Below are 27,989 nucleotides of genomic sequence, written 5' to 3' on the forward strand. Positions count from 1 at the left end.
AACATACCCCTCTCTGGGGGAAGGTGTCCCTGCCCATGGCAGAGGGCTGGAATGTGATGATCTTTAGGGTCCTTACAGCTCAGAGCAGTCTCTGATTCTGTGATTTTATTAACACTGCAGATGTAAACTTGAGGGACACTGGGACAGCTCAGGGACCCTGGGACAGCTCTGACTTAGCCTGCCTCCTTCCATTTCTGCTAAAAGGCTTTATTATGAGCACTGGGCTAATAAAATCCTTTTGAGTGATCTCAAAAAATCTCCTAGTTTGTTATTAGGTCACAGTTTGAAAGACAGGTGTCTGCCAAGGGAGGTGGGAACCTCCCTTGGAATGGAGAACACGACCCCCCTCTCTCTGAGTTATCATAACTTTGAAATTTAGGGGCTTTCAGGCAAAGATATGGAAAAAGGAATAACAGTTCTTTAGTAGTATGTTCGTGCACAACGAGGCAAACAAACGACAACAAGAAAGAGAAGAAATCAAGGATAAGGCATGAAACTCAAAAAAGGTTCCTCCCGCTCGGTAGGCAATGCCCCTGCGCTGCAGTTCCGCGCACAGCCGGCAGGGGCGCTGCTGCTCCCGCCGGGCACGGGCGGCGGTGGCTCCCCCGGCCTGCAGGGGGCGCTGCTTGGCGAGCACACGGGAAATGGCGGGCAGGGATGGAGGAGAGGCTGTGCTCCACAAACCCCGGGATAACCGAGCCCGGTGCCCCAGCAGGACCCTTGGGAGCAGCGAGCTGGAATGGCAGGAATGAGCAAAATCCCGGGGTGGTAGATGACATGTACCAGAAACTCCGCAGCTGTAGCTGGAACCATCCGGCAGGCAGGGGTTGCATGGCTGCAATGGCGCGAATAACTCGGGGGATGCTGGGCGGGAACAGCCCGAGTCTGGAACAGGGCATAGAGAGAGGGGACAGGGGATCCCGGGATTTCCCCTGAACCGCCCCGGCAGATGGTGAAGGGTTTTTGTTGGGTGAGGTAGGGTCCCAGTGCAGCAGCTGCTCTATGAGCAGAGCTCCATTCACGGCAGAAGGCAGCAGAAGGCAGAACCCCGCAGTGGTGGTGAATTCTTCCCACAGCGAGCGCAGCCTCCTTCCTCTCCCAGTGCCGAGAGCTCAAGAGAAAGTTGGCAGCTGCCTAAGCCCCTTTTCCCCAGCCCAGTTCTCGGGGTATCTCTGCCCCCCTTCCACCGAGAGAAACCCTCAGATAAGAGAAGTGCGGCCAGATGCCCTCCTTCCCTGAGCTGGGCAACTTCTTTTTGTCTGGGTCATTATTGTCTTCTAGCAACATATGGGAGAAAATTCCCTAAGAGAAAGAAACAAAAGGAAGAATCTTAAACCCCAACAGTCACTACAAAAGGAGAGAAATAGACCACTGGGATCCTAGTTGCCTTAACTGATATCCAAGCAAATCACTCAAGAAACAGATTTTTCATAGATGAGTGGAGGAGAATGGCTTTTAGGTCAAGTTTGCAAACTTGCCCTGCACTCCCCCCACACTGACATTGTGCCAACATCCCAGAACTCAAAGCTGGGCCTCAAGCCATCCTTACTCAGCCCTTGGCTCAGGAGACAGTGGCAGAACAGAGGGAATTTCTCCAGACAAGGACTGGGGGTGTAGTACCCAAGGGCATCTCCCAAGGCTTTCTGTATTTCCCACAGGCAGCAGTTTTGCAGTTACTGTTTTGTAAAACCATTCAGGTTTTTCACCTGAGTGCTGAGCTCTTTATCTAACATCCTTTCTACAGCCAGAACACAGAGAGCCACAGAGCAGAGGTTTTTACCCTGGCAGGGCTGCTCAGCAGTGCTGGCTGTACACACACCAGGCCTCTCTGTCTCTTGCTCTCAGCAAGATCAAGTCTGTCTCTTCCCCTTTAGTGTCTCAACACCCTCCTCCTCACACACTGCAAACAGTATTACAACACCCCAGTGTTATTACACCTTCCAGCTGCTGCAGACTTTCTTGCTTTTCACTTGTTCCCAGGTTTTGAACACAGAATCTCTGTTTTCATTGAAAAAAAAAAAACAAACAAAACCACACCAAAACCACATTGTTGACGACCTGAGCTTGAAAACAAGAACATAAGATGCAGGACTTACACTGATCTTGACAGCAGCCAACTCTCACTGCACCAAGGGGCTGCAGAATTCCTTCTCCTCCATGCAGGGATTTGGTGATTGTACCTGCAAGAAGACATTTTCCTGTGGTCATCCTTTAAAAAGAATGAAAGTGAGAATAGGTGTGATAATTATAAATGGCTTAAGCCACTTTCAATTCTGGGCACTCCAGCAACTAAAACATTTTATATGCTGTACAATTCTGTTCTATTTCTATTCTAGAACATGTCCTGGGCCTCTCACAGACCCCTTATAGAAGGGATTTCAGAAATATGCAAGCACAGTCTGAATCCTGAGAAAACAAATAACTGTATTTTCCAGCATATTCAGTGAGTATTATTGCCAGCTCTGCAAAGTTTGCTTTCTGCAACTTAAAAAAAAAAAAAAAACCTAACAGGCACAACACAAAATAGGAAAAAACAGAGGAAACCATAACTACACATAAACAGCCTGAACTTCCTCCTCCTTCCTCAGCAAGAGGGCTTTGTTTTTCCTCTCACAGCTGTTCAGATGTTAGGAGAGGTCACTTGAGTGCTCAGGCAGCTGAGGGTGATGAAACTCACTGCTCCTCTCTGTGTTAGGGAGCAGGGAACTCCCTCGTTTTCAAGATGAGTTTCAAAAACCACAAAAATCGAGTGCTGAGAGCCTGAAGAGCTCTAGAGATAGTCCTGTAGGTGTCAGGAGAAAACCTGCAGCCTGTTTCACTGGGGAGAGGCTGGATCCAGAGCAGAGTTTCACATTCACAGAGCCTTTCCTTGCACAAGTGATGCTCTGGCTCAAAGCTGCCTCATGCTCAGGAAGGGGGGCAGAGCTATGAGCAGAGCTGAGTGAAGAAAACAGAAATCCTTGGGGGTGAGCAGGAAGGGGAGAAATAATGAATTTCAAGTCACAGAGTATGCAGGAGAAATTAGTCCAGAGTATGATATGTGCAGCTGTGACCATGGCCTGTGTGACTGGGAGCCCAGACCCCACATCTGACTGACAGGACCTGTGGTTGTTCTTCTCCTTGCCTTTTGTTACCTGTGCACACAGTAAATCCAGCTCAGGAGCAAAACTAAAAAAGAGTGCTACTATATTTCAAAACAGTTTAATAACAGGCAACACCATAAGCAAGATATAGTGGTAAATCTGGAACAAATCCAGCTGTCTGTTGGAAAAGATTCCAAGCCCTTTCAAGGCTGGTACGTGTAACACTTGTCCTTGTCTTACCATTGGTGCCAGACACCCATAAACACTTGTGCAGGAGTAGCTGGGGGAAATAAATGTCAGAAGGCCCTGCAGGCTTCTGTAAGTCTGTTTGGGAATGTGAGCCTGGGGATGAGCTTGGTTGGACATGGATACAGGTGTGCACATCCAGAACCATGTCACATACCTGCTGTGTGCAAGGCTGGGATGTACGTGACAAAGGGAAGGGGCTGGGGAAGAAGAGCTTTGGGAATGAGGAACTGAAGCCTTACACAACCACAGCACTGCCTGCAGTGTGACATGAACAAGTGGCTGAACAGTGAGTTATGGATCAGTATGACCAGCTGAAAGAAAAAACAAGCCAAGAAAATGATCATTCAGCACTCTGGAATATGGGATTTTTATATACCTGGATGCAGCCTTGCTAGTGCATAGTACAAGAATACAAAATACATGAGACTCACTGGTCCATAGTATGTGATTTTATCACAAATCTCTCCAGACACATCAGCTGATGTGCAGGACCCCAAGCTGTGCCACTCATGCACCCTCCACTGGATCAGTTCTATCTGTAGGACATGAAGCATTGCAAACACCAGTGTAGGTGCACTGATATGGGCAGAAACATTTCACTGATTCTTCAGAGCCTGGTGCTTTCACTGCTTGTAAAAGTCCTTATCACGCTAAAAAATACTGAATGCTTCTCCTGCTTGTACAGAAACACTGCAGGCAAATTAATCAGGCAAACAACAGTTTGATTTCACCAAAGTAACCCTCACCAAATCATGGATTTCTTGAGCTGGGAAGCTGTTTGGGCTTAGCTAGGCCTGACAGCCAGCTGCAGAGGATGGAAATATATACCCCAATAAAAACCAAGCCCACGTGTTAGATGATTCCATAATTTTTTCAGGATGCACAGAAACCTTTCAACACATTATGAACCAATATTTCTAACTTTGCATCAGAACAATGGGGGACTGAGTTTGCCTACAGCAACTGATGATCCCCAGAGATTCCTGTGTGTGCAGAGCCTGTTCTTGCTTTGTCCAAACACAGAGGGAAAACACCCTGATGTGATTCCAGCCCCCAGCCCCTTTCATCCCCAACCTAGAGCTCTTTGTGTATCCAAAGGAAGAACACACAACGTGCACTCAACCAGACAGAGCTGAACTGCCTGCAGCCAAAATACAAAAGATTGGATATCTGATTTTTTTTTGGTAGTTTAATCATTCTTTCATGTATAATGGATGCACAGGCAGAGTTTGGGCTTTTGAAAACCTAGAGCAAAGCTTTACTTTATTCCTGTAAATCTCATGGGCTTCAAATTGAAGCATTCTCTTCTGTCAGCAGCACAATGCTTAGCAATGAAATTCCATGGCTCCAATTGGACACTGAGGATTTAATTACACTTGGAAAATAGATTGCTACCAATGGGTTTGCTATTTTGGGGGCATATAAGATTCATAAGCTTTAGTATAGCTGTAAACCCACCCGTAAAGGGTGTGGGAAGGAAGGGACCAAACAGATTTCCCCAAAATTCTGTTTTCTTCATTGAAGACTGAAGATTCCTAGAAGTGTGAGAGTGGAAGAAGCTAAAGGTTTTGGGGGGGGAACGGCTCAAACTATCTGGATGGGAAAGAAATTGGTGGGTATATTCTCCAGCCCTAAGGAATTGGGCAATCTTTATCAGTCTGCTCCAGGGAAGAAGCAGTGCAAAGATGGAAAGTCAGGGTTTTTTGCTTAGTGGAGGTTGGAGAGGTGGGGGGACAGCACAGAGGTTACAAGAAGAGATACTGTGAACCCTCCCTAACCAGAGCAAACAAAATAAATTAAGGTAATGAATATTTCATATGGAAGTTTAGGTTCTCTGTCTGACAAAGCTGCTAAAGGCTCATAATGCCAGATATCAAATTACCCCAGCTATGCTGCTCCATCTCTGGAAGTGTCCAAGGCCAGGTTGGACAGGGCTTGGAGCAACCTGGGATCAGGGAAGGTGTTCCTGCCCATGGCAGGGGATGGAATGGGAGGGGCTTTAAGCTCACTCCCAACCCAAACCATTCCATGATTCTATGATTTTATGTGGTTTCATTTTCCTCCCAGGACATGTTGTCAGCCTTGTTTTACAGAAGCAAAGAGCAGATGACATGCCTGGAGTCAGCCAGGGGCACAGGTGGGGACGAGGCCATGCCCCATCTTTTTTAGGTGACCTAACTGCAAGGTCACAGCCGCTTTCCTAAACAAAAATCAGATTTCCATAGTGATGAGTCTGAGCTGCAGAGCTCAAATCGTGATCAAAGGTTTGGATGCCTGGCATGTAGGGCATTCATGGCACTGGAAGAGGCTGCCCACAGCAGTCAGATCCAGATTTTCCGGTTTTGATGTGGTCAGCACTGAAATGCTGGTTCTGAAAGCCCCTGCTCAGGCTTGGTCAGGTGTCCTTTGTGTTGCCATAACCTCCACACAACTGATAACAACCCACACACTCGTGGCTGTATCAGAACCCCCAGGAGCTCCCAGAGCCCCTACTGCTCCCTGTGCCTCCCTGCTCCTCACCACAATCCAGGAGCAGCACTGTAACCTCAGCCCTGCCGAGCTTTCAGGAAAGGGAGGAAATTCCACCAGCACAAGCACTCCGAGCTATCCAGAAGAGGGAGTGCACAGCATGTCCATGCACACAGGGACATCAGGGGCTGCTGTGCTGTGTCCTCACTGCCCAGCACAGGGGCTCTGCAAATGTCTTGCCACAGCTCATCTGCACATATTGCTCCTCCTGGACATGTGTCTGCTTGAGATTTTTCCCGGGGGGGGGCTGTATAAGAAGTGTATTTTTACTCTTTGATAAGCTTGCTTTACATATCAGCTCTCTAGTCAAAATTAATTAAGTACCTTTTGTTCCAAGTCCCTTGCTCCCTGATTTGATAAGTAACTTGTAGGCAATGTTGCAGAATGCAAACTTGGAGATAATTTCTCAGACTTAGTCAAGAGTGAAGTTTAAAAATTCCCTTTCTGTGAGCAACAGAGTTTTTCCAAGTGGAACTTCCACTCGTTTTTATCTGGGTTTGCAGCAACAGCCTGGACACTGCTGTAGGTGCCCTTGACAATTAAAAATGCAGTCAAGTACAGGAACAAAGCCACAGGCAACCACCATGTGCAGTGATTAACCAGTCAAACCTACATTATGAAAAGGAAGCAAGAAATGGGCAGCAAGTTTATAAAGCAAACAATTCCAATAATGTTTCCATGTTTTTCTCCTTTCTCCACTGACACATCCTCTTCCTCCCCCAGCACGTGCTGTTCAGCTGTTCTCCTGCTCAATTACCTTCTTTTATATTGGCCTAAATTATTGACCTTAGTTTGACTTTTTTCCACTTTGCTTATCTTTGTCCTTCACTCTAGTTAAGAAAAACCCCACAAGACTTAGCTCTGGAAGGTTTGAAAGGCAATATTAATTCTGTTTAGCTCCCAGTAACAGTGTAAACAGCAATAACATGATTCTTTAATGATTATTACCTGATTTTATGTGCCTTCCTTACCTAACCTTTCTCTTTTTTTTGATGTCTCTTACAGATTATCAAGAGCCAGTATTCTGTTGACTTTTGTTATTCATTAAAAATAAAAGTTCAAGGTCAACTGATAAATACATGTCGCTATTACAGTTTTGAAAACAAATAACTTCCATTGCAATGCAGTGAGAAAGATTTCAAAAAAAAAAAAAGGAAAGGAACTTCCTGCCTGTGCTGCATTATTATGCAATTCTAAGTGGGTTAAAAAGAAAGGCACTGCTGTACTTTGAATTATCAGTACAATAATACACTCTTTATCTTGCTCAACTTGCACCATCTTTCTGCAGAGAAGTCAAAATAGCAAGTTCAGGTAATAACCTCTGGTTATCTCCGGCAAGGTAAATACCTGAGAAAGTAATTGGCATTAACTTGCAGTTTCTTAACAGTGGCTCAGCTCTGTTATCAAGCCCTGAAGAGGTTAAGGTCCAAGTGCAGCCCAGGTTCACCTGATCCCTGACTGTGTGTAGGGAGAAAAGGCAGCCTGAGGAAGGCACAGTCTGGGCAGCAGCACAGCAAAGGCACCTCCTGTAATGGTCCTCAGTGCAGGAGGCCAGGCTGGACAAGGCTGGGAGCACCCTGATTCAGTGGAAGGTGTCCCTGCACATGGCAGGGGGTGGCACTGGAAGGGCTTGAAGCTCTCTCTCATGCCAACAGCAATGGCTTCCCCTGTCCCCCACACCATGTGCCCTGGGAAGGATGCTGGCTGCATCCCACGTGAAGGTGCTCTGGCTGCCAGGGGCTGCAGGGCAATGCTCACAGGTGACACAGGTGAGCACCAAGGGGTAAGGGACTGAGCAGCACACTGGGGTAATTTAACAGCCCAGGCTCTGCAGGAACCAGAAGGATGTCCATGGACACCTGGAGAGCAGGAGATAGAAGCCACTGTGTGCTCATGTCCTTTAGCAGGCCCAAGGCAGGGGCTGTGAGAGCCTCCAAGGTGCCCTTTAGGAACCAGACTGCAGCCACTCTGCTTGCTGGTACAATGGGCATTCTGCCTCCTTTCCACAAAACTCCCAAGGCTTTTCCAACGTAAGGATGACTGGGCACACACAACAACTTGCATTGCAGGGCTTGGCAAAGACACCAGCTTTTGTTTAGCAGGGTGCAAAGGACTAATAAACCACTCAATGATTTGTGTTCAAACACTGAGCAGAGCCATCGACAGCAGCCATCAACGCTGGGGCTCCAGCAGTGGCTCAGCCCTTGGCTGGGCTGGGAGTTCAAAGCCTGGCCAGCAACAAGGGCTGGAAAAGATCTAATCCTCCCTTATTTACATGTATAAATATTGGAACAAAGGAAGGAATAGCAGCAAATGACATCAGTGAACAACCAGGATCAATAAGAACAGTCATGGAGAGTGGAAATTAACCTGAGTGGAAAAGAGTGCAATGGATCACTCTCACCTGATTTTGCTTTCTTCCAACCATGAGGGTATGTTGTTCCTTTCATGCCCTGCCCCAAGGATTGATTGGTTGATTTTCTGAACCTGAACCTGTTTCGAAAAAGAAACATTGTTATTTTTATTTTACTTAGCGGTTGAGCTAAGCTGGAAAAAACACCCCAAACATAAAATCTATGCCATGGTGGAATCCAGTGCAAGCTTTTCTAAAGGAGTAGAAAAATTAGGAGAACTCAAATCCCTATTTATGGATCACATTTCTGGACTGCAGTATAGGAAGAACAAAAACCCACAGAACATCTTGTTGGACAAACCAGCCATTATTAGCTTAACACAGGAGCTGAAGCTCTCTGTATAATCATTCCAGCCTTCTGAGTTACCCAAAGCATGAACTTAGAGGCTTCTTTCCTTCTGCTGAGCCCAAAGGGTGTTTTTGTTCACAGGTTACAACCATACCTTCCACAAATACTTATAAAATAGTTCTTTACAACATCCTGCAGTTCTGACCTCCTTTAGTTTCTTTACTCCTTGAGTTTTTGCTGGGATTTGCATAACCATACTAAAAGCAGGGCTATTCACCTGCCTGATCTGATAAGAAAACTCATTTCCTGCTACAGCAGGAATTTTATTTATTTTTAAATACAAATGCATGATGCTGGCAGAGTAGCCATCAAAGATAAGGAAGGATCTAGAAGTTCTGAGCCCCTGACTTTAACCAGCAAGAAAACACTAACAGTGACAGTCTGTACCTATTGTTTTCAAAGTTGTTTAATAAACTTCATGTTTTCAAGGAGTTTAACAGCATATCTGATGTCCTACAGGTTGTTTGAAAACAAAATTTCAATGTACCTTTTTTCCCTTTAATAGTCTCCAAATAAGCACTACACAGAGAGGTTAAGCCACGACAGGGAAGAAAGAAAATCAACAGAAATTCACATCATTTGCACAATTGCCATCCCGCATGTTTAGAAAGATCACAAATATTGGGGCAAATGAAGACCACAGGAAGCACTGCACACTCTGGCAGCATAAATGCAAAACACAAATTGAAAATAAAACATTAAGGCAGGCCACAAGAAAGGTTTTGGAAAACAATTTTTAAAGGACTAAGAAGCAGTTATTGATAAAGACAAAAATGAACTGTGACATGACACAAGGATCATGATCATGAAGGAATTTGGTGATCCATCCAGAGGACCTGAAGTCTGTTAGAAGTCAGTGCAAGGCACAAGATTCCTGTGGTCACACTGCTCTTGTGGTTCCCCTCCAGCATGGATGACTGGATTGGAACAGATAGGTTTTGGTGTTATTTTCCAAGGGTTGCTTCCTCTACCACAGTTTTACAGTAGAGTCTTGATATGACAAAGGCTTAAATTACTCTGAGTAGCTTGCTGGTCTCTGAAATAAAGAGTAATTTCTTCTTCTCTTTTCACTCATCCTGGCATTGCTACTTCAATGTTTGATTTTGGTGGCTTTAAGGCGACCACATACCAGAGCCATTCAGAGGGTTCCTGTTTCTCCAGTTAATTTTGAATATGTATGGTTATGCATTTGTTCCCTTCTTTCAAGAATTAAGCTTCTTCAGTACTGACACATGCATTCTGCCTCAGAACATTATTTAGAACTAGTTCTTCATGATTTGTCATGTGTAGAACAACTAAATGCCCTTAAAGAACCAGTATATTTCACCTTCAATCTATCCTGATTGGAATCTGTTTCCCACAAGTTATATGAAAGCATGGAGTCTTGTTCTGCCCTTTCTTCCAGCCAGGGTGACTGTAATCACCCAGAGCAACATCCAAAATCAGCTCATACTGTTCCAGTGAAAGTATCCATCTGAATGTTACCAGCACAGCCTTAGACAGTGTCCCACAGGGATAAGGAATTCCTGGGACCAAGGCCACTCAATAGTTATGTTGCAAATGCAGATGTACCCCCAGGCTGACAGAGGCTCAGTCTGTAAACCAGACTCCTGCACAACAGAGACTGATCCTTTGGCAAGGCCTTCTCTGGTCCCTGGTTTAAAATTCACACCAAAACTGGTCCACAAAAGGTCCCTTTGTAATTTTCTCCTCCTGATTAATAGATCTTAGATATCAAGATGAGATCACTCTCACTTATGCTGTCTAGTTACACTGGAGTTCTCTTGATTTCACATGCATGAATTGCAATTAGTTTTGAGATGGGGAAAAAAGGTATAAACTTGTTCAACAGAAGTTCAGTTTTGCTCCATCCAGGATGTTGAGAGCACTTGGGGCTGTTGCCTGTGAGACTGTGTGCTTTTATGGAATGGTTTTAACAGCTGTTATAATTGCACAGAATTTAAATGCACCATAAATTTGTGTGCCACTATATGTATTTCACCTGCTATGTTGACCAAAATTGGTGTGGAAGCAGAAATACAGGGGAAGTTATTCTTAATACTTGAAAACAATTAAAAAACAAAAACCAAAAAAACCCCACCAACAAACAACAATAAAAACCAGAGAGACTAATTAAAGTAAATGTACAAACCCTTAGTCCTGTGAGTAATCCTTTCCCTTGCAAATCATTCACTGACGTCAGGTGACACTCTGTATGTGAGGCAGGATTATTTACTTGTCCCAGGGCTTGCAAGATTAAGTCTGAACACTATTCCAGAAAGAGTCCTCAGAGGTCTCCAACTTTATCTTCATTATTCTGCCCTCTGTAAAGCAGCCATTCAACTGAAATTCTCTCTAATAAGTTCAATTCCTTCTCTGGGCTTTCTCTTACCTCTGGGTTGGGTTTTAGTTGTTTTCCTGCAGTCACAGGAACTAGAAGAGTGACCTGAGGCTGAATTTGGAATTGTAAGGTAATGCTGTTGCAGGAATAACTTAGGCTGGACTTCTGGTATAAAGTTTGGGTTTAGCTCATCACTGTGAAGAATCAGAGTTCAAACACTGATATATAAATATAGTAGATACTGATACATACCCAGTCATTCCCACAAGGACTAAAAAACCAGTTGATGCTGCACAGTCCTACCCAAGGGCAAAAAGGGATGAGTAACAAGGCATGTAACATCATTTTTTTCTGAGGAATTTGAACATAGAAGGAATTCATCTGGCACAAATCCTCATCACTACTACAACAAGCTTATAAATGACAAGTATCCACCATGGCAACACTGGATCATAGCCTCAGCACAAGCAGCAGGAAAACCCTTCTCAATTCAGAGTCCATATCCATCTCAGCTGGATTCCCTGTGCAGTTGCAGGTTTACTTGTCCTTAAACCAGATGGGATCCATAGCTTTATGCAACAGCCAGTTACCATTGTGTTGTGATGATCAGGATTCTAAGGATTCTTTTCAAAGAGATGCACTTTCTAAACGATGATTAGACTCTAGAACAGTTTCATGTACCCACAGCCTATTTGTGATTGGTGAAACACTGGCCTTAGTAGAGAAACATTGGCCTCAGTAGTGAAACTAAGGTATAGATGTCCAAATGAGGAAGATCCCCCTGAAAATGTAGGCTTTTTAATGGTTTAGAGGGGGAAAAGAAATTCCATCTTGCCCAGGACACATCATGAAGGATCGTGGTACAATTCTTGGGCAGAGGATGAGGAGCAGGGGCAGAAGTCCTGCCCAAACAGCACCTCTGCCCAGCCCAGTCACCCTGATGCAGGAGATATTTCTCCTGAGAACAGCAAAGTGCCAATGCTGCCACTTTCCCCTGATGGGCTTCCCCTGAGAAACAGGGTGGAAGTGAGAGCTGCAGTCCTACAAAAGCATCCAGAGGCACCTGCTTGCCAGGAAGTGCTTTTTCCTCTTGGATTCCTGTCACTCCCCTCTTCTCCAAAGGTGGATTTTAGTGGTAAGACCATAAGCCATGACTCACATTTACACAAACCGCTGTGAACCCTAAAGGGAACACAGCCCTTTGGGAAATTTGATCAATGCCACAGAATAAGCCTGCAAAGAAGCCAAAATTCAGGAGTATCACTTCCAATTCTAGTGGGATTTGATCTCATTTTTTTAGAGAATCATAGAATTATAGAATTGTTAAGGTTGAAAAAGACCTTTAAGAGCACCAAGTCCAACCACCAGCCAGTACCACCCCCATGTCCAACATAAACACGGTTTTTGAACACCTCCAGGGATGGGCACTCCACCACTGCCCTGGGCAGCCTGTGCTGGGCTTTATAGTGGGGTTTTGGTTTTGACTTGGTTTTTAAAGTACTAAAAGCTGTAATTCTCACCCAAATCACAACACTCTACGCGTGGATGAGAGGGGGGAAGATACCACTACAGATTTAGGGACACTGTCATCCATCCTGTAACACTGCTGGAGCAGCTGGCCAAATAATTGAGCTGTTGCATTTTAGCATGAGTCATTTGTTTGTTGTCAGTTTTAGCAGATGAATCAGTGACCCTGTGTGTCAAAGTCTCTAATGTTGATTTGTTTTGATATTTTCCTAAAATGTTAAATTGAACCATCTATTTCATTTGCCAGGTAATCTTGCAAATTATTAACACTGCAATCCATAATAAAATAAATCATCAACAGCAGAACAGAAAGGTCTTACCAGGACAAAACCAATCATTTAAAAAAGCCCCAGGCTCTAAACATTAAGTTATTTCTTTCTATTTTGAGTTGCTTGTATCTCTAGTTAGGAAAATGCAATCCCAAATGAAAAGCTCTCCCTGAGAAGATCAGCACAGCCCACACTCTAGCCAGCATCTTTAAAGTTTGAGCTTCTCTGGAAACTGCAAACTCCTACTGCAGGAAGAGAAGGACAACAAATCTCCCCAAATCTGTGCTGTGTGTATCCTCCCAGCTCTAAGTAACTGATAGACAATGAATCACAATGTTCTTTGCCTTCCTCCCTCGATAACAGTGTTTAAATTCAACCAATCACTTCAGAGAAACTGTTCATGGACAATTTTTCTGGACCTGTGCTTTAACTGCACAAACAATTGGTCCCCAAAGCCAGCCTGGCTTATCAGCAGAATAACCCTTTGAGAGACTGAAATGCACTGTTCCAAGAGAAACCATCAGCCTCTGAAAATACTTTCCTTCTGGGACCAACACAGTCATTTATATCAATATAACAAAGAGAACATTTACTGTGAGAAAAAGCCTTCACTATATTATGAACATAATAAATCAGGGCCAGTTGCTTGGAATTTTAGTTTCATTTAGGCCACTAAAATAAATCTGCAAACATTTGCCTGAGCTCTGTTTGTTCTTCCTCTGAGGACATTAGTGCTGTAAGATCTAAAACTCCCACACATACCTCTATTTCTTTCTATTTACCCTTTAAAAGTAGAAAAGGTCTGATCAGGAATGCCCTGTGCTGGCATCCCTCACTTTACCAAGCTCCTTAGGGACAGACAAAAATCCTAAAAAGTTAAGATAAGGCTGCACACAGGACTTAAGTCCATTACTTACTGACTTCAGATCAACCACATGAAACAGATACTGACTTCCAAGTCTCTTCTACCCTTTTAAAAAAAAGTGCAGGCTTTTAAAATGGGATTTTCATCTGCCTCTGCTCAAAGTAGATGCACAAATGTCTCATTGTGCCATTTCAGGGGCACTGCTGCCAGGCTTAGACTGAATTTTCAGGCTCAGGAATGCAGGAGTGGGCACCAAAACGCTTCCCTTGTGTTCTGTGAGGATTCATTTCCAGTGTGGCCATTTCCATCCTGAGCACTTGGTCTGCAGAAGAAGCCCACTGAAACTGTCAGTGCCTTGACTCTGAGTGAGCTCCCAACAGGGGCCTGCCTGATCCTCACTCCATCCCCAGCCCAGGGCTCATTTCCAGCATCTCTGCTGGCTTAGAGCCAGTAAATAGGGAATAGCTGGTACTGAGAATAAGTCTTGGCAACAGGTCCCAAGGCTTTTAGGCCATCCTGCCTTACAAACCCTAAGGAAACACACACCAAGCCTGCTTTTCCATCTGTAGGGCTTTTCCATTTGTCAGTGCCCACTGCCATGGGTTTGAACTCATGCCCAGCTGTGTCTCAGACAGAGGAACAGTGAAGAAAACTTTCCATTAGGTGTTGCTAACATTGATTTACTATCAATGTATTTCCATAACAGCTAAATCCAGCACCATGGTAAAGGCTCTATCTGCCAATTAAGGGATTTCCTCTGTAAGGCTTAGAGTACTTTAGATTTGTACTTATGTATAAAAGGAATATCTTTATATATCTAATTACATTTCTATTCTTGCACTTCCCCTCACAAAAAGGAAAAGTTTTCTGAGTTGCTTTTCTTTAACACAACAAATATTGCTGTATTTCATCAGACTGAAAGTCTTGTGGATTTTGTCTGCCTGCCTTATTGGACTTGTACACATGGCCTATATAATGTGTCATACCTTTTACAAGAGTAAACTTTTAATCCACTGCAGTCTTGGTGATCTCCTTTGGAGCATTCAAAGTACGAGTCTGGCTTGGTTTACATATTGATAGCCACTCCAGAACATGATCAGTGAGCCATGGAGGTGTTTCCACATGAACTATGCTGCCAGCAGTTGGTCACACTAAAGCACACCCAGTAACAGCTGCCTGTCCTGGCAGCACCTGGCACAGACTCCTCTGGTGCAGGCAGAGCCAGCTCTGCCCCACATTATTTTCTCTGTATCCAGGCTGACTCCAGTCCCTGTTCCTCAGAGGATTTTCAGGCATGCCTGAGCACAGGCCTGTCACAGCTGAGACAGCCACAGTAGACAGAATATCATCACACAATCCCAGAAAGCTTCAACCCATACAGAACCCCACCTTACCACTTCAGAAGGCTGCAAGCATCCACCCTTCTTGTTCTTTAGCCCAGCCTTTTATCCCCTCCTGTTGATGCCCTGCCCCTGTGTGCCTCTGCTCCCTTTGGTGGTTGCTCAGTGCCCCTGGGCACTCCATGGCTCATTGCTGTCAGTGCTGCTCACCTGCTGCTCACAGCTGCACCCACTGGGGATGAGGCTCCAATTACCACAAACTGTGCCTACACAGGCCTCTCATCCAGGAGTGTTCTACAGATTATGTACCTACAGTCAACTTTGGCTCCCAAAAAACAGGGGCTAAAACACCTCCATGTACAGTAACAGACATGAAAAGCTACTGAACTCTTCAGGTATCTGGCAGCAGATGGGATCTTTGATCCCAGTGGATTTACTGATGTACATGAGATACAAGTGAAAATGTTGGTGGAGAGGCTGCCTCACCTCCTGCTATCCCAAGAGGTGGAAACACCAAGGAAGGGCAGTCAGGCTGAAGAATTGAAGGGAAGGAGGACAGGCAGAGCTCATTCCAGGCAGCAGTGACACACAGCACCATTTCCCAGCCTGGAGCAGGTGGAGTTTTCCAGGGTAGTTGGAAATTGTTTCTTTTTGGCAGCCTGGAAGCCAGAACTGAGTGGCCCTAAGGATACGCCACAGCCCTCAGTGGGGAAAGGCTGCCTGGTTTTTCCTTAGGGAGTTGTACCCTGGGAAGAAATGGAGAAGAAGCCACACGTACAAAAGCACATAATAAACCCTATAAAAACACCTACATATTATAGCAAGCAGTGCTATTAAATCAAGTGAGTAAGCATAAATAGATCTATACAGAGACAAGGGGATATATGAGCACAGAGTCCTCAGAGGAAATCAGAAAATTTCTCTTTCTGAACAAATAGATTATCCCTTTTGAAATACTTGTGTCTTGCATGCAGACTAAGCAGAAATATGGTTTCTTCTGCTTAATGGAAGAACTTCTCCAAATCACTAGCCAGTTTATTTTATTTTCTAGAAATTTATATAAAGCAGCTCTCCAGCTAGTTAGAGAGATGGATGGAAATCTTGCATTTCCATGGTTTTAGGCAGTTTGTTGTTAGCTACTTGCAAAGTGTCCTGAACATCTGATGAATGGGAAAAATATGGATTACTAAATAAAATTGGATCTGCTTCAATGCCAGTTACCCTATGCTGCCTACCACCATTTGTTTTGTGTATAATAGATAAATAGTACCAAGAGTTTGGGGGTGTTAGTAAGGGCTTGTTTCTGTGACCCTTCTCAAGGCTGCACAGAGTGTTCCCTCAGCCTCACACTTGACCTACTCCTTGTGCTAATATTGTTGTTGTTGTTTTTAACCACCTGAAATTGATTTGTTTGAATGACCCACGTCCCAATGTCAACCTGGCCACAAAAATCAGCAAGTTCAGAAGAAACTGCTTGGACACAGAAGGTAGGAATCCACAGACAGGAATTTCTGTCTCACTGGCAGGTTTCCAGGGAGAAGTGGCTGTGTCTTGTTGACACAGAGCTGAGCAGACACCCAGTACCAGAGGGGACACTGGACAGGCAGAAACCTGTTCTCTGGAACATAGTCAGGAGGACACCCAAACACCACCCTTCCACCTCATGATTTTTTTTCAGTCTGAATCAGGATTGCACCCAGACACTCCCAGGACACAGAAACACTCATATTTCCTTTTAAATACTTACAACAGAATGGAAAACACGAGTTTTACTGCCTTTGCCCCAAAAGTGTGCACAACCACTGTGCAGTTATATTAGTGCAGTCTTGGACTCTGCTCCTTCCCATCTAGGACCCTTCTGAACCATTCCTTTATTTCACACAGCTCACTCAATGAGCCCTCTCCAATCCATCCCAGTTCAGCATGTGCTGTGTCCCTTCAGGGATATGGGCTGTTTACCTAAGCTTGATAAAACAGGATTTGACCTGCGGCGTGTTGAGGAAATACACCACTGTCTTTAAAAAGAAAAGGTAGAAGGAAATCTGAGGTCAGCCTTTAATCCCTTGGAAACTCATGCACAAACAAATATGAGACAAGAAGGTAGCAAGTTATGTCAAAGCCACGCACGTTCTTGGGGCAGTGAGTGGCCCAGGGGCAGGAGGGAAGCCACAGAGGCTTCTTCCCTTCCCTTGGAATATCCCACAGGACATTCTGGGAAGGAACTGTCACCTGGAGTGTAGCTACCAAACCACAGATATGCAACTCACTGAAAAATGTGAGTTTTTCTCCAAATGTAGCCATCAAGAGAAGATTCACTATCACACCCTGAGGGTGTTGCAAGTGGGATTGTATCATTTAGGGTGAGCCTAAAAGTTACATCTTAATGCAGTGACTGCAGTGAGAACAGAGAAACTTCATTTACAAAATGTGCAAAGCAATTGCAGATGCTCTGGAAGCCAGGATCAAAACTCAAAGTTGTCTTGACAAAATTAAAATTAGGTCAAAAAGCAAAGAAACAGGACCTTCAAGAGACTATCTTATCTACCCTCTGACCACAGGATCAGTTCTGTCAATACAGTTGATTCCAGTAATTTGTCAAACTTACTCTTAAAGTCCTCTAGTGGTATTCCACATGCTCCCTCTGTGTTTTGGGTTTGTTTCCAAGGTGTAGGTACATTTACTGCTTTTCCAAAAATCAACCCAAATCTCCCTTACTGTAATTAGTCTTTTTTTTTGTCTTGTCTGCTTCTGGACATAGAAGACATACTGTTTCCTTTCTTTTTGCAGCAGCTCTTTAAGGCCTTCAGATTTATGTCCCACTCTCCTGCTTTCAATTGCTTTTAAAGTGTTAGAATAGGGGTTGTTTTTAGCCTTGCCCTGAGAGCTGTATTTCTTAGATCTCTGAGCACCTTCAGTGCTTCCCTCCCAGTGCTCCCCAGTCAGCCCATGTCTCTCCTGAAATGTAGCATCCAAAGCTGGACCAGGTCCTACTAATGCTGACTAGAGCAGACAGATTACACTTTTTCAAATAATGCTCCTTCTTGTACACCTTCACATGATATTTACCTTCTCAATCCCAGCAGACCATTATTGATCAGCCCTTGATTGATTGGCTTTTAGACTCCCCCTCAATTCCTTCTCTGCAGAACAGGTGCCTTGGGGCACAGGGTCAAACTAAACCTCTTGGAATCAAACCAGAAGCTGAGGGCTCCAAAGCCAGGTATCCATGTCTCCATTTTCCCAGGGAAAGGCCAAATGACAGGGACATTATGAGCATGGTTGGTGGCAGAGTTTGGATGTTTTAAGGATTGGCAAATACTGTTGGGGTTTGGATGCCAGCAGGCAGAAGTTTTCTGTTTTACACACATAGATCCATCACTGTGACATGGAGTTGATTTCCCAAAATGCAGACAGTGCAAGACCAGCAAGATGCCCCCTCCCAGCACCTTCTTGGGCACGATATTTCCTTCTAGCACCTGCACAAAAGTGATCCTGATCCTGTTGGAATCAAAGTGACAAGTGACACTCTGCTTCCCAAGGAACTCGATTCAATCCCAGCATGTCACCTGGCTGCAGTCCCTGCCCTGTCCCCTGGGGTCCTGCAGGGAGACAGACCTTTGTGCTTTGTGTAGGCAGTGCCTCCTTTGATCCCTGAGCTCTGGGCTCTGGCAAACCCGCTGCGTCACTGGGTCAGCTGAGGTGACCTGAACCTTTAGATCTGTTCCTTTGCTGTTGTTTCCAAGAGCATTATTGGGAGGCTCCTTTTCAGGCACTGCACTGCTGGCTGGGGCATTTCCTCCATTTGCCCAGGCCCTGAGCAAGCAAGGGAATGCACAAGATCTTTGTCTTTCTTTCCTGTACTTCAATTCCTCTTTTCTTCCCCCCCTACTCATCTCTTTCACTTTCTTCCTCTTTCTCTCTTCCTTCCTGTACACAGAATAATAGAATGGTTTGGGTTGGAATGAACCTTAAAGATAATCTCATTCCACTCCCTGCCATGGGCAGGGGCACCTTCCACTATCCCAGCTTGCTCCAAACCCTGTCCAGCCTGGCCTTGGGCACTGCCAGGGATCCAGGGGCAGCCACAGCTTCTCTGGGAACCTGTGGCCTGCCCATCCTCACAGGGTGTTCCTTCCTATACACCCTGCCCATTCCCAGCATACATCCCAGCTACAGCTAACAATCCTAAGCCCAGCCCATTAAAGATTCAGTTATTCAGATATTCTCCTTTCACCATAGCATCCCATTTCCCATTTTCAGTGATGTCAGAAAGTCAATGCTTTAAAAGCCCACAGGCACTCTCAGTAAATACCATAATCCCATTACAGATGGGATTTCTATTTAATTGGAAATAAATAAGCAGGCAAAATAGCCCAACAGCTCTCCCCTACCCCCAAGCCACGCTGTCATCCACCACTACTCCAGTTTCAAATCCATATCCGTTATTAAAGACACTTGGGAAGTGTGACCATGCAAGGCTCCAATCCTACACTTATCCATGGAAAGGTGACATGGAGGAACAAAAGCTTTTCCTCATTGCCCTGCTATGGTCACAGGTAGAGAGGGAAGTCAGCCCCTGTCAGCTGGAGGGGTTTTTGTCAGGGAGAGCACTAAAGGCAGTGCAAATCCTGCAGGAGAAGGAAGGCGCTGGGATCAGTCACTCCCAGTAATCCCCACTGAGCTCTGCTGGCTGACATCTGTCATGCTAAGTCACTGATGGCTGAGGAGATGGAAATCGTGCTGAAGCACCCATGGATGGGAACTGTGTCCAGCTGCCAAAGTGGAGAGAAAATATGTGATGTAAACCACAGAAAGAGCTGCTTCAGCTGGAAGCTTTCCACCAGAAAAGCAGGATTCCAGACACTGTGAAATACACCAAGTTTTGCATCAAATAAGTTGTTAGCAAATCTTCTACTTAAATCTTTTCTTGCCCTCAAAGATAATAAAAATATCAGTTTGCCACTTATTCATTTCCCTCTCTTTTCCCAAAAAGTCCTTGTCCAACTGTCTTTCCAATACTTTCTGTAAAAGTAATGATGTCAAAAGGAAAACATGCAAAGGAAAATATGTAAGAGATCTAAACATCATCCTGCAAGCCTCTTCCAAAACAAACAAACAAAAAAAAGTAGAGAAAGTAGAGGAAAGGCAAGGAAAAATGCAAGAATGCAAGAAATAGAATATTCAGAAAGTCAGATATATGAATCTAAGACACATAAGACAATCCAGTTCACTTTCCAACAATTGTTTTACCATAAAAAGCTACATAGGAGAGTAAAAGGAGCACTTCATCCATGCTTCTGCAGATTTTTAAGGGACCCTTAGCCCCAAACTGCAATGTCCAAGAAGGGAGTACATATAATAAATCCTCCCATCTTACTCCATCAGACAAGCTAAAGGTTGGAATTTTTTTCTTGGAAGCTTCCAAATCCTGCAGCACTGCCATTGCTCAGGTTGGGTCACACAATCTGAAATCAACAGCAGACAACAAGAAGAACTATTGGTTTTATCTGCCTCTTCATTATAAGAAATCAGGCAATAAATAGAGCCTATAAAAATGGAGCCAGGAGAATTCTGTAGTTCTGTTTCAACTGAACAAAGTCAGGGGCATTGGCTCACAGAGCATCTCATAGAAAACTAAGGGAGAGTTGGGAGAGGAGTCAGAAATCACAAATCAAGAAGCAGTTTTATAGCAACCTCCTTGCCAAATCTTTCACTTCTCCTTAAGTCTTTAGGCACTGGATCCTGTTTTCATCTATTTTATGATGCTCTTTTAGAACAGAAGTAATTTATTTAAGGAAAATGGGGACAGAAGGTGATTTTCATCTAGGAACAGTCATTAAAATTACTAAAAATACTCCAGGAAAGGTTAAAAACAAAACACAGGTTAAAATCAAACAAACAAAAATCATGAGATTATCTTAAAGTACAGATCAGGAAGTGCTTGCCAGTGGTGAAATGTTTACAGAAGCTCCACTGAAATGGCAACATTTCTAGCAGCTTTTGTTATTTCTACTAACTTACCAGGATTTGCAAATATATTCATTTGAAGTTGTACAAAAACTACATCCAAATATGTTTCTTTGAATAAAAACAAAATAAGTGAGGGCTGCAGAGGAAATTAGATGAACATCTACATAAAACATCTGAACAACATCTCAGCATTTGTTCCTCCTCAGCCTTAGCACACTCAAGGCAGCAGAGTTAACCAAAAATTTCCACTGAATGTTTCCCAAAGATCACATCTTTAGTTTCATAGGGCTTGCAGCAAAGAATCACCAAATCTGTTCATAGTATGCTCACAGTAAATACTGGGGACTAAAGAAGAAAAAAGGCTCTAGGAAAATGACTGAGATTTAGCCCCTAAGTGGCCACAGAACACATGGGGTGCATAGAATCAAAATACAAAAGCTTTGCTCCTGATTTAGGGGGAGTAATGTATAGATGAGCATTTACACCAAGACCTGTGGGCAACCTATGTCTGATCAGGGACACCTGCAAGAATGAAGAAAAGCAAGGCAAAGAAACAAACCCCACTGCAAATCTAGTCCTATAATCTTGTACAGTGCAGGTCTAAGCCCATCAGTGGAGCTCAGGAAGTTCTAAGTCAGTTTGCTATTTTTAACATCCAACATTAAAGAGCAATAAAAGACAGCATTCCAAGGAAAGGTTTATCCATGTTAATCATTTCTCAGGGAACCACTGACAATTTATCAGGAAATAACAGTGCTATAGATATCTACGTGCTCACTAATTGCTCACCAGTCTTGTATCTTAAGAGCTTTAAGCAGGGACTCTGAGGGAAGCAAGGCAACTGGGATGTTGTTTAATCTGTCACTAAGAAATACTAATTTATCAAAAAATAAAAAATTGAAAATGGTTGTGACTATTAAATGGAATCAATGTGATTATTAAAGTGATTATTAAATGGAATCAATGATTCTGTGATTTTTACATATCAACATATCAAACTCTATGATTCTTGTGAGTCCCTTCCAGCTCAGGATATCCTGTGATTCTGTGATTATAAAATCCTTATATTAATGTGATATTCATTGACTGGTGACTGATGTTCTACTGTAATGGCACACAGGGAAACAGTGCTGCATTTTGGGCAAATAGGACTTCAATCATCCAAGGGAGTTTTTTATAAATGGTATTAGGTACTTTGAGAATTAATCTCCTCCAGGTCGTTGTTCATCCCCTGAACGTGCCCCATGCCCTGTACCAGCTCCCAATATAGTTCCTGATGTGACAGGATCTCCAAGCCCCACAACACCCCAGGGAATGGGGACACAGAAAACACCAGCATGTTTTTATTGATTTAGAGTCAGCAGTGGCAAACCAGCATTGACAGCTGGAGATAAATGTAACCTACATCTGGCAGGGGACACGTTGGAAAAAAGGAAGTGGGGCAACAAAAGGCCAATCTCAATTAGCTTTTATTGACCCTGTTGCATAAACAGGCCAGACAGCAGCCTCAGTGCAGAGGTCTAGATGCATTTTTCCCTTCAGTTGTTTTCCAAAAGATCCAAGGATATTCCATCCTAACTACATGTGGAGCACGGCATGGAGCAGCCTTAAGACATTTGCACACAGACCAGCCTGGAAAGTAGCTGAGTAATAGTCTGGCCACAGGGTTGAGCAACTTCTGGGGAAAAATAACAACTGCACACTCACAAATTAATTTCTGGAGAAAAGCTTTCATCAGTTCCACAATATTTTAAAATGCAAATTCTCTTTTTACCATGTGTTCCCTTAGTATGGTAAACCATAGTGAGAGTCCACTACCAGTTCTGACAATAAAAATGGCATTTCTGAGCAGTTCTGGGTGCTATAGTAGGTATTTTTTTCAGAAGAGACTTGCAAAAAAAAAAAAAGCATTTAAAGAGGCACCAAGAAGAGGCTGACATTCATAGAAACATAGAATCCTGGATTATGGAATGGTTTGTGTTGGAAGGAGCCATCTCATTCCACCCCCTGCCATGGGCAGGGACACCTTCCACTGTCCCAGGGTGCTCCAAGCTCTGTCCAGCCTGGCCTTGGGCACTGCCAGGGATCCAGGGGCAGCCACAGCTGCTCTGGGCACCCTGTGCCAGGGCCTGCCCACCCTCACAGAGAACAATTCCTTCCCAACATCCCATCTAACCCTGCCCTCTGGCAGTGGGAAGCCATTTCCCCTTCTCCTGGCCTTCTGTTCCTTTCCAACCTGACCCAAGTTCCTTTCCAACTCTCCTGAAGCCCCTCTAGGTACTGGAAGGCTGCTAATTATAACATTTCTAATTAAAAATACTCCAAGAGGAGATGCAAACAGTGACTGGATGCTAAACTTATCATTATCTGAGGAACAAACTCCACAACCAGCTCAGACACACCATCAATGAATTTTGTCTAGCAAGGGAATGTTCATTGGTCAAAATTCATGCCAATCTGTCACTGAGACCCTCATCTGGCCAGGTGTTACTGAAAAGCCAAGAGGTGAAGGGGTGATGATATTTACTGTTCTAAATAGTGTCTGTAACGGATATTAAAAAATAAATCTTAACATAAAGGCCAGCAAGTAGAGCTGGGAAGAGTCACTGCCACTGCCTTACAGACCTTCTGTTCCATACCTGGAGAGAGCAGCACCCTTCACCTTGTCCACAAGTTCTTTGAGGAAGCTGAATTTTGCTTTTTAATTTTTTTAACCATTCTTTTCCTGACCTTCCCCTCCTATTTCCCAGTGTTTTCACCCTGCTGGTAGGAGGTGCCTTTCTGCTGACGTCCATTCTGACTCATCCACCCCTGACAATTGCAGCACTTGCCACGTCTCAGCTCAGGCACAGAGCCTAAGGTGAGGTATGTCAAGCGTGCTGCAGCCTTTCCCAAGGAGAAACAGCCGTCCCTAATGTGCATTTTAAAGGGCACCTCTTTTTCCAGCCTGGCAAGGAATTCTCTTTGAAACAAAGTTTTAAAACAAACAAAGATAGATTTTAGCCACATGACTATGGAAAATAAACATCTTTAGCAAACACCTCACTGTTCTGGGTGTGTTAAACATGCCAACTGGCCTTTAATGGAGCTGCAGCACTGTCAGAACTTGGCCTCAGACAAAAGCTGGCCAATTCTAATTCCTTAATCATCTTAACTGAGATACTTTAAGCCCGAAGCACTGATTTCTTGGCAATATTAGAATTTCCAGGTAATTACAGTAATAGGTATTTGGAAATCAAATACAGACTTACACTATATAGGAAGCAATTCTAGAGCCTGATTCTGATGTTGTACCAATAAAAATTACTCTGGCAATAGCTCTTCACTAGCTATTGACTGCTGAAGAACTGAAAATGACCCACACAAAGGACAAGATCAGAATTTAAATCAATTTCATGACCATCCATAAGAATATCACTTATATGTAGCAGGCAGGTGATGTTTTGGCTCTCCAAAGTGCTTGACATACACGTTAGATAACAAACACCATCATCCTGTAAGCAGTAGGAGCATTGTCCATCACATATCACAAGTGTAGAAAACAAATGCAGCACTAGAACCAAAGTTTACCCCAGCTGAAACACCACAGGCAAGCACAGTTCAGTTCCACCCTCTGCAAACCAGCAATTTTAACTGTGCCCTCAGCTGACACATTCAGACAAGTTTAGGCCAGCAGGAATAGGAAAATTCACCATGTGTCTAGTTTTAGAGCCTATTATCAGGAAACAAAACCATATAGTTATTGCCACTGAATCTCAGGTGCTGATTCTAATAAAGAAAGAAAGGTAAAACCTCAAAAAGCAAAATTAAATTGGGATGGGAGAAGGGAATCCAGTACTGGATATCTGTGATCATCTAACTCTGGAGGATACAGCTTTCCCACATAAAAGCAACAACAGAAACTAAAGGGCAAAAGAGGTATTAAAAAATGGGGGTTTCCTCACAAGTGCTGTGGTCACTATGCACCCACTGAAACATTGGGAAATGTCCACCCCAGCAGGATCCCAGGAAGAACTCAGTGGAACTTCCAGAGATTCTTACAGAATTTTCCTTTTTTCAGTATGCATTTTAGAAAAGGTTGTAGTAAGATTTATATTTTTACATCCAGTGCCTCAAGACACCAAATTAAGCTGTGCATGAGCTTGTGCATTGTTCCAGCCAAACAGGAAGTGAGACTTGCTCCACACATTTTCTGCTGTATGTCTCTGCCATGGCATTAGAGGGGTTCATTAAGAGCCCATTTAAAAGCACATCACTTTCCATTAAACTCCTTGATTCTCACAGAAGCTCAATTGTTTCATCCTTATTAAAGTCTTGAGAACTTGTCCGTGAGAGTATTCTAACAGAGGCTGACAAACTGTGAAGACTTCAAAGATATTCTAAGCATTAGATTATTTACATCCTTAAGAACACTCTGCTCCAGACAGTGAAATTAATTCAAGCTGGCCTGCCCTAAATTTTTTCCAGCTCCTCAAGACATTTTGCTACTGGGTTTAACAATATCAAGCTGGTAAAGAACAAAGTACCACAAGATTTGTAGAACAATCTGTAAATTGTATGTAGAATAAAAGTTCATGGAATTAGATCTTTTTGAAATAAAGGAATTATAATTCCTTTATATTCAAAGAATAAAGTGGAAAAAAAGAGTGATGTTCTTTCTGCACAGTAAGTCCAGATCTCTAATTGGGTTTCTTTCCTACAAAATATCTTTGGAAAGTATTATTTGACTACTTTTGCCAGCTACAGGTAGGACTGGGAAAGTATGAAAGAAGCTTCACACAGCATTTGCTACTTGAAAGCCTGCAGAAGGGTGCCACAACATCTAATACATTTTAAACTTGTTCCTTTTTCACTAGGAAGAGCATATCAAAACTCTTTGACAATGAGAGCTTCTCCTGGAGCAGCAGCAGCAGTCCTGGAGCCACCATTGCCACTGCAAGGATCAACAGGGTGTTAGTTCAATTTCTGGGAGATGTGGGTATTCCAGGTGTGCTGAGGTTCTGACTGCACTTCTGACTGTCCAGCTGCTGCCTGGCCTCACCACAGGAATAACAGACCTTTCTTTCCAGAGCTCTGTGGTGGAGACATGGCAGTTGCCCAGAAAATCTGCTGCCAACTCATTTTATCATGAAATTCACTATAGATTTCATAGACAGGAAAAACAAGGTAGTATCTTTGCCGTTACTGCAGGTTTTTTGTCCTTGAAAACTTAGGTTCTTCTGCAGTCTCCTTTTCCTTTCTCATGCTTTTCTTCACAGAAAGGGTTGCAAAACATGGGCACAGGCTGCCCAGAGCAGTGGTGGAGTGCCCATCCCTGGCAGTGTTCAAAAACCAGGCGGATGTGACACCTGAGGACAAGGTTTAGTGGTGGACATGGTGGTGGTATTGGGCTGATGGTTGGACTTGGTGATCTTTAAAGGGCTTTTCCACCCTTAATGATTTCCTGATGCCTCAGACACCTTATTTTCCATATCCCTGATAACTCCCACCACTCAGCTGGGGACTGCTGCCATTGGTCCCCTCCATCTCATTCTTGCAAGGCACATTTCAAACACTGAAAACTGAACAACTCCCCTGACTGAAGGCCTTGCCAAAGGCAAAAACTCCTTCCCTGAAACCACTAAGGAAGATTTTGCTATGGGAAAAAAAGACCCAGACCTTGGGTTAGTGAGGCTGAAGTAATGGAATTATGGTCAATTCTATTGTGAGAGAATGACCAAAAAAAAAAAAAAAGAAATGCCAATATTACTTTTCAGCTGCAGATTTTGATGATTGGTTGTAAGTGTGTGAAGATGTTTTCAGTACTTGAAGGTACCTTGTTCATTTATCCATTACAAAGCATGTGGAAGTGCAGATGGCACAGCTCTGTTTCACATATTGTGTTACACAACTATGATTGGAGTGACCCCAAACTGCCACAACGAGACATTTAACCCTCATTTCAGGCCTAATGCAAAAAAAATATTCAGATGCCTAAAGATGCAGATTGAAATCACTCAAATGATTAAAGCAAATTCAATTCAGCATGCATATACAAGTATGATCTTGTAAATAGTTGTAATGAAAACAGTGTTCATTAGTTTGGGAGTTATTAAATCAACATTTTGAACAGCTTCAGGAAAACAGGCACAGCAAGAGCTGAGCTTAGATGAAGACTTACAAAAAATCATCAACTCAGTGGCTGGCAGCTGTCAAAAAGTAAAGTCTCAGGAGTGGTTACAGAAGCAGAACAGCATGAAACAGGTAAGAAGATTATACCATTATATACATCTGTGGATCTTTCATACTGAGTACTCTGGGAAGCTTTGGTGAAACACAAAACATGCAAAGTGGAAAAGGGTCAAAATAGAGCAAAGACAATGATGAAATGTATGGACCAGCTTCCATATGGGGATTGACTGAGCAGACACCCTGCAGCACAGGAAAGGTTTGACTTACAGGGGATATTTTAGAAGGGTATGTATTCTTGAATAGCCTGGAGGAGGTGAGTAAAAATCAACTATCCCTCTGATGCACCAGTTCTTGTGCTGGAAGAGGAAGGGAAGTTAGCAGAAGTTGGGTTCTGAACAAACCAAGGCTGTTGGTTTTTCCAAAGCACTCGTTCAGCTCTTTCAAAGTACTGTAAATTTTGTGCATCTACAACATCCTTTGGTGAAGAGTTCTGCAGGTCTACCACAAGCTACAACAATGTCTCCCTTTGTGTTTTGACTGTGGAGTTCTGCCCAATCAAACCTCACATGTATGCTATTCTGCACCCTTGTTGCCTTTCCATTTGCTGCCTTTTCCATTTTTAATAAGCAGAAAGCTCCCAAAGCAACTGGACAAATGCTTAACAAGGGCTGTAGTTGGAATTATAAAAGTGACAAATCCCATCAGCCATGCCTAAATATACAGCTGGGAGATCACATGGGATTAGTCAGAGAGAAGAAGGGGAGAGGGAAAGGTATGATACCCACCCTATTTTTACTTTTTTCTTGGCATCCCTCTCCTTCTAGCCACTTGGGTCAGAGTCAAAGCAGTGGCCAACTTGGTCCCAGTCAGCATATGTGTTCCT

General features: G+C 43.7%; 1 long non-coding RNA gene across 1 annotated transcript; it reads right to left on the reverse strand.

Moving 5' to 3' along the window:
* Positions 1-214: 214 nt before the first annotated feature.
* On the reverse strand, positions 215-27,989 carry LOC143694697 (uncharacterized). The gene is made up of 4 exons (XR_013183352.1): positions 27,892-27,989; positions 8,266-8,354; positions 2,097-2,180; positions 215-1,302 (listed from the first exon to the last, which is right to left on the reverse strand). It is a non-coding gene; the product is annotated as an uncharacterized LOC143694697 (long non-coding RNA).

This window comes from Agelaius phoeniceus, chromosome 8, assembly GCF_051311805.1.
Source record: "Agelaius phoeniceus isolate bAgePho1 chromosome 8, bAgePho1.hap1, whole genome shotgun sequence".
Classification (NCBI taxonomy): Eukaryota; Metazoa; Chordata; class Aves; order Passeriformes; family Icteridae; genus Agelaius; species Agelaius phoeniceus.